At 60.3% G+C, this 6,796-nt stretch overlaps 1 protein-coding gene across 1 annotated transcript in view; it reads right to left on the minus strand.

Moving 5' to 3' along the window:
- The window catches only part of AASS (aminoadipate-semialdehyde synthase), a 51,525-nt gene extending 47,019 nt beyond the window's left edge, over positions 1–4,506 (minus strand). The window contains exon 1 of the mRNA XM_072764911.1: positions 4,398–4,506. The gene's annotated coding sequence lies outside the window, so the exon portion shown is untranslated. The remainder of the gene's footprint in view (positions 1–4,397) is intronic.
- Positions 4,507–6,796: the final 2,290 nt, after the last annotated feature.

The following is a 6,796-nucleotide window of genomic DNA, read 5'->3' on the forward strand; positions in this document are numbered from 1 at the left end:
ATACGTGGAGCACTATGCTGAGCACCTTCCAGACATGATTTCCTTTCCTCCGGGCAGAAATCTTAGTAAGCAGATACTGTTATCTATCTTCATTTTACGATGAAAACACTGAACTGGAATCTGACTAGAGCTGTTGCTTCTGAGCAGAAGCGGGACCCTCAGGTTAATATTTAACACCCGGGATTTTCTCTTGGCCAAAGCCCACCGACGCACACCACGCACACCGTGTAGACCTGAGCCAAGCCACCGCTGCTCATTCCAGAAACAAATCAGATCCGTAAGGCAGGAAAGGGTCGGTTCTCTCCCGGCATGGGGAGCTGCTACCCGTCTTTTCCTACGTGCCACCGAAGATCCTTCCTGAGTCACTGCCAGGGTAAATTCTAGGTTCCTGGGTGCTTAGAAAAAGAGATTTAATTATAGCAGGTATTACTGTTAATAATTCCTTGAGCCTCGAAATGTGGTCTCAACACGCAACTTTCCAGGTCCACCATTCATTTCATTCTACGGTCATCAAGAAATTTGCAGCAGGGAGGATTTCTTTCGCGCTCCTAGATAGGACACCACAGGTGCCTGGTATTTCATGGAAATGCCCAGGTGAGCTGTTTGGGATTTCCCTGTCCCCAGTGTTGTGGGCTTTTCCAAGAATATCAAGAAGTAAACATGAGATATGCTCCTGGCAATGCTTTCCCTGAAACAAAGCAGGGAACCCCACCCCCCACCCCCACCCCGGGCTTATCTACTGGCTCTAGGGAGATCACTTGACAGTGCCATGTGCTGATGACAGCCTGGGGGACCAGCAAGGAGGATGTGGGAAAGCAAGAAAAGGAGGTGAAGAGATAAAGAAAAAGGGAAAACAAGGAGGAGGAGCAGTAGAAGGGTCAGTCACAGCCAGCCGAAGGCAGTAAGACCCTTCCTCTGACAATTTCTAAAGTCTTTTTCCTTCAACACATAAAAAAGGCCAAGGTACCAAATAGCATAAGAATGAAATTTAAAAGATTCTTCAGGACCTTGAAATGACTCTAAAAAGTCATGGGAGTATTATAGGGAATCGCACAGACATGCACAGAGATGGGAGGGCAATGGGGGGGTGGGTAGCAATAGAACATTCGCCAGGACACCGCCTCACCTCCCTGTGCATCTTTCAACTCGTGACGCACAATGGTCTATCTTTGCAATGTACAGTGAGGACGGGCAGAGGGAGGGCATCCTCCAATGTTCCTGGTATTTTCTATCCTTTTCAAGAGAAGTGGAAGGGAAGATGCCATTAGAGATAAAGATGATAGACAGAGCCAGGCAGGCGGGACAACCCAGAATTCCATACATACCCCACCGTTTCCTTTCAGTTACTGTGAAATAGACCCTGGCTACCGAGGACATTAGCACCCCTAATCACAGGAGGGAACCACGCTGGGGTGCGGGGTGTTCAGAGAAGATTGCAGCTGACAGCTGCAGGGGACGCAGCTCCGGGCCAGGAGTCTCGGCCCGCACCACATAGTTGGTATCCAGACCAAAATAATCCTGGAGATGCCCAAGAGGGCTCCAATTGATGGAACACCTGGTGATGGCCTGGACTCCTCCCCGCGCCTCCCCACCCCAAGGCCTGCTAGAGCGGCTTGGGCAGGCAGCAACACTACCCTCCGGACGTCCACCCCTGTGGCATCAGTACAGCTTTTAATGCGTCCACATTAAACTCCCTGTAGAACAGTTAACCATACGTTAAAACACAAACAAACAATAGACTGGTGGCAGGGGGAATCCACTAATATTAATTAATCTGGTCTAAGAAGATTCATGTTTTCAAGCAGCTACTCAACGTCATCCAAAGATCTAAGACGCAGGACTCTTCTTTCCGGTCTGTGGCCCACAGATTTAGTATCATCGAGATGGAACGCAAAGTCGATTTTAAGCCGGACTGTGATCCAAAATGTTCATCTGCTTATGTGTCTGCCCCTTCGCTAAGCCCTAAATGCTGACTCTGTGACCTTGGTGCAGAACTTGACCTGTTCGCGCCTCATTTGCAAAATGGATTCACGTTAATGTCTCCCTTTCAGGGCTACTGGGAGGTTCATCTGCGCTAGTATGCAGAGTGCGGAGCAGCATCCTGCACGCCCACGCTCAGTGCATGTGAAGAACACACAACGGCCCCAAGCCTGGCCTGTCCTCAAAGGGGAGCACAACCACACCACTAACAGAAAACACTCCCCTCCCTTCCTCTTCCTCACTGTGGTGAGGCCTTCACAATGGCTCCGCCTTGACCCTCCCTCCTGCTTTTCATTTTTCAAGGGAAACAAAGTGAAGCCCAGTAACCCCTCTCCCCAACTTCACCCTCCAGGCCTGGGTGTTCAATATAAATAACTTAGCATTTAATACTGCATTTCGTTACACTTGTGATACAACTTTCACATCTCCCTGAACCAGGGATGTATTTTACCATCCATGGCATCTTAGATTGGATGAAAACAGTAATAACGCTGTTACTTTCCATGCCAAATGTCTGGTTTCTTAATTCCATGGAATTCTTTGGTCATCTCACCAAAGAAACTTGCCACTGTTGGCAAGGTTGTTTCTGTGACATAATTAATAAAAGAATATTTGGGAGGACCCCTGGGTAGCTCAGTGGTTTAGCACCTGCCTTTGACCCAGGGCGTGACCCCGGAGTCCCAGATCTAGATGCATGTTGGGCTCCCTGCATGGAGCCTGCTTCTCCCTCTGCCTGGGTCTCTGCCTCTCTCTCTCTCTCTCTGTCTTTCATGAATAAGTAAATAAAAATCTTTAAAAAAAAAAAAAAGAATATTTGGAAAATGGAAACTTGTCTGCTAGAGGGGCACTGCAAACGTACCAAAGATCCCTTACAAATTCCTGAGCCAAGGTCTGTTAAGGCTTAAAAGCTTGCAGGTGCGGGGAGGGGAGCAGGACAGGGGAGAGGGGAGGGGAGAGGGGAGGAGAGTTCCGCTGCAAATCAATCAGTTGAAGTTCTGAGGATCCTGTCACCTATGCCAAGTGAGACTGGAAACCAGGAAGGCTTCCTGGAGAGTGGAAAAGGCACTAGGGGAATTGGCCTACATCTTTGCCCTTCCTGCCTTTGCAGAATGGCCGCAGGTTGACCGGGCCAGAAGGTCATGGCCCCCACGTCCACTCTCCCACGGGGTAAAGGGAGGAGGGAGTGGAGGGGCAGACGCACCCCCGAGGCACCGGCATGCGGGCTAGTGCTCCCGGGGGCTCTCGGGCTCGGGGTGGAGCGCGAGCTCCGGCGGGTCCCTCCGCCCCGGGCAAGGCCCTCCTGGCTGCCCCCGCGTCGCCCGGCGCTCCGCTCCCGTCCTGGGCCCCGGCCCTCCCGGCCCTCCCGGCCCCGCTCCCGACCGCGCAGCACCCCTGGGGGTCGCCGGCCCGAGCACGGCCCCGCGGGGCAGGACGGGCCACCGCCTGCGAGCGCTGGGGCCCCCGCACCTGCCGCCCGCACCTGCCGCCCGCACCTGCCGCCCGCACCTGCCGCGGGGCGCGAGGGGTCCCCACCTGCCCGCGAGCGCCAGGGCTCGGCGTCGGCGCGGGGGGCGGGGTCCCGGGGCGGGGGGGGGGCGGGGGGGGGGGGCGGGGGGCACCGAGGACCGACCCGGGGCCGCCGTCCGCGCCGGGACCCCGGCTCCACCGCCGCCTCCCAGGGCCCGCCCGTCCCCCCTCCCCGCCCCCGCCCCTCCCCCCTTGCCCCCCTCCCCGCCCCTCCCCTCCCCCCTCCACTCCCGTCCCCCCTCCTCACCCCTTCCCTCCCCGCCCCGTCCCCTCCCGTCCCCCCTCCTCGCCCCGTCCCTTGCCTCCCGTCCCCTGTCCCCCCTCCCCTCCCCTCCCGTCCCCCCCTCCCTACCCCGTCCCCTCCCGTCTCCCCTCCACTCCCGTCCCCCCTCCTCGCCCCTTCCCTCCCCTCCGTTCCCCCCTCCCCGTCCCCCCTCCTCGCCCCTTCCCTCCTCGCCCCTTCCCTCCTCGCCCCTTCCCTCCTCGCTCCGTCCCCTCCCCTCCCTCCCCTGTCCCCCTTCCCCCTCCTCGCCCCTTCCCTCCCTTCCCGTTCCCCCCTCCCCGTCCTCCCTCCTCGCCCCTTCCCTCCCTTCCCGTTCCCCCCTCCCCGTCCCCCCTCCTCGCCCCTTCCCTCCCTTCCCGTTCCCCCCTCCCCGTCCCCCCTCCTCGCCCCTTCCCTCCCTTCCCGTTCCCCCCTCCCCGTCCCCCCTCCTCGCCCCTTCCCTCCTCGCCCCTTCCCTCCTCGCTCCGTCCCCTCCCCTCCCTCCCCTGTCCCCCTTCCCCCTCCTCGCCTCTCCCCTCCTCTCCCGTCTCCCCTCCTCGCCCCGTCCCTTCCCTCCCGTCCCCCGCCGGAGCCCCCCGCCCCGTGCCCCGCGGGCCGCCCTGCTCACCTCGTCCCTGCGCGTGGCCGAGCTCCCGCCGCCCGAGCTCCCGCCGCAGCTCGCGGGTCCCGCCGAGGCCGGGCCGGGCCGGGGGAAGGTGTTTGCACAACTTGGGAGGGCGTCAGGCCCCCTCCCGCCGCAGCCAATCAGCGGCCGCCCTGGGGGAACAACCTCCTCCTCCGCCAATCGGCGGCGCCGCCGGGAGCCCGGCCCCGCCCCGCCCCCGCCGCGCCCCCGCCCCCCCCCCCCCCGCCGCCCGCGAGCCTCCTGCCCCCGCCCCCGTGACCCGCGCGTCCTCGGCCGGGGGCGCCCGAGCTCCCGGGGCGCTGAGCGGCCGCACGCGGAGACGAGTCCGCCCGCGGGAACGGAGCAGTCCGGGGCCAGGACACAGCCTGCGGCGCTTTTCTTTTTTTTTTTTTTTTTTCTTTTTTTTTATTGGAGTCCGATGAGCCGACATTCAGCATCACCCCCGGGGCTCATCCCAACAAGTGCCCCTCGGGCCTCGGGCCGTCTCCCAGGCACCCAACCCCCCTCCTCCCTTCCACCACCCCTTGGTCGTTTCCCAGAGTTAGGAGCCTCTCATGGTCTGTCTTCCTCTCTGATATTTTCACTCATTTTCTCTCTTTTCCCCTTTATTCCCTTTCACTATTTTTTATATTCCCCAAATGAATGAGCCCACGTAATGTCCCGATTGACTACTGTTCTTGGCCGTCCCGGGCCCTAGGACAGGGGAACAGGCGCCTTGGACAGAGAGCCCCAGCTCACAGGCTGCAGAAACGCCAGGCCTGGTCCCCGCCGCCGGCTGGGGGTGCCCCCTGTCGCCATGACCTCCTCCAGCACGCAGGTTTCTCACACCTACCACGGATGTCTGTGGCCTTGAAGTTCTTGTGTCAATACCTGGATCCTAGAACATCCTTAGAAACTCCCCTTGTGGGGCGCCTGGGGGCTCCTGGTCAAGCGCCTGCCCTTGGCTCAGGCCGTGACCCGGGGGTCCTGGGATGAGTCCAACGTCCAGCTCCCCGCAGGGAGCCTGCTTCTCCCTCCACCTCTCTCTGCCCCTCTCTGAGTCTCTCATGAATAAATAAGTAAAATCTTAAAAAATAATGATAAAATCCCTCGACTGTCCCTCTCATCCAAACCCCTCGCACCCGCCACCAAGGTCATAGTCCCTCAAGCACACAACTCTGAGCATCGCGTGGGCCTGAGCAGAAGGCCCTGGCACCCCCCACCCGCCTGCAGGTCGCCGCCCCGCATCCTCCACACAAGGACCGAGGTGCTTCAAGGCCCAACCCCGCCACCTCCGCTTCATCTCCGTAGTGGAACGAGCCCCACACGGACCTGAACCCCAGTGCGTGCTCGGCTGTATCCCCACGGATTGGCCTGGATCACGATCCCGGCACCCCCCCCTCAGGGGTAAGTCAGGAGGAAGTCACCTCCCTCTCAACAAGGCCCAGGTTCCCTTCTCTGCTGATGAGGTGATGACGGGAATTACCTCACTACTTCACCGGGAGCTGCCCAGAGTAAACCAAGCGGATGCCCAGCCGGCTCTGCCCGGCGTCTAAAGGCACCGGTGACCGTGACTTGTCCCCCAGTATGTCAGGCCGTCACCGCCCTGTAATTCTCACAAACAAAAACGGGGCCTCTCGAAACCGAATCCACCCTCTAGGGCCCGGCCCACGGGGCTTCACCAACGAGGCCCCCTGCCCCCCCCACCCGGGCCTCGGCCCCCTTGCACTTAGCTCGCCTCCTCCGCAAGGGCCCCGACAAGGTAGGGAGGACATCCCTCCATCCCTCCATCCCTCCCCTGTGGTCACCATCAGCTCAGAGGAGCAAGGATGTGTGTGCGGGTGTGCACATGCACGTGTGTGGAGCACAATACCGCGCGCGACACCCCAGTCAGGGCTCAGAAGGAAACAGCCGGCACAGCCCGGACAGGGCAGCAGGAGACCTGGAAGGAGTGCGGCGGCCCCGGGGAAGGCAAGCCGAGCTGCTGCCGAGCTGCTGCCACCGGGGCCCAGCACCTGCAGGCCCCAGTGGGGGAGCAGGGAGTGGGGGAGAAAGAGCCTCAGCTGCTGGGCTGGGGGTGGGGGGGCCCTGGGCGCAGGGAGGCCGAGGAACCACTCACTGGGCGCACAGGGAGCTAAGGCAGGTGCCGGAGCTCTCCTGCAAGGGGCCGGACGGTCTCCGTCACAGCACCAGCTCTGTCATTTGGGGTCTAGAAGCAGCGTGTACAATGCTTAAATGGAGAGACGTGGCTGTGGGCCAAGAAAACTGTATTTATCAGAGCAAGTGGCAGGGCGGACGTGGGCCTCTGGCCCAGGGGATGACTGACCTCCCATCATTCTCCCGCCCTCCCGTCGCCTGGGGTGCTGCCTGCAAACTGAACACAAGAACAGCCAGAGGGTTGG

Source organism: Vulpes vulpes, chromosome 7 (assembly GCF_048418805.1).
Source record: "Vulpes vulpes isolate BD-2025 chromosome 7, VulVul3, whole genome shotgun sequence".
Lineage (NCBI taxonomy): Eukaryota > Metazoa > Chordata > Mammalia > Carnivora > Canidae > Vulpes > Vulpes vulpes.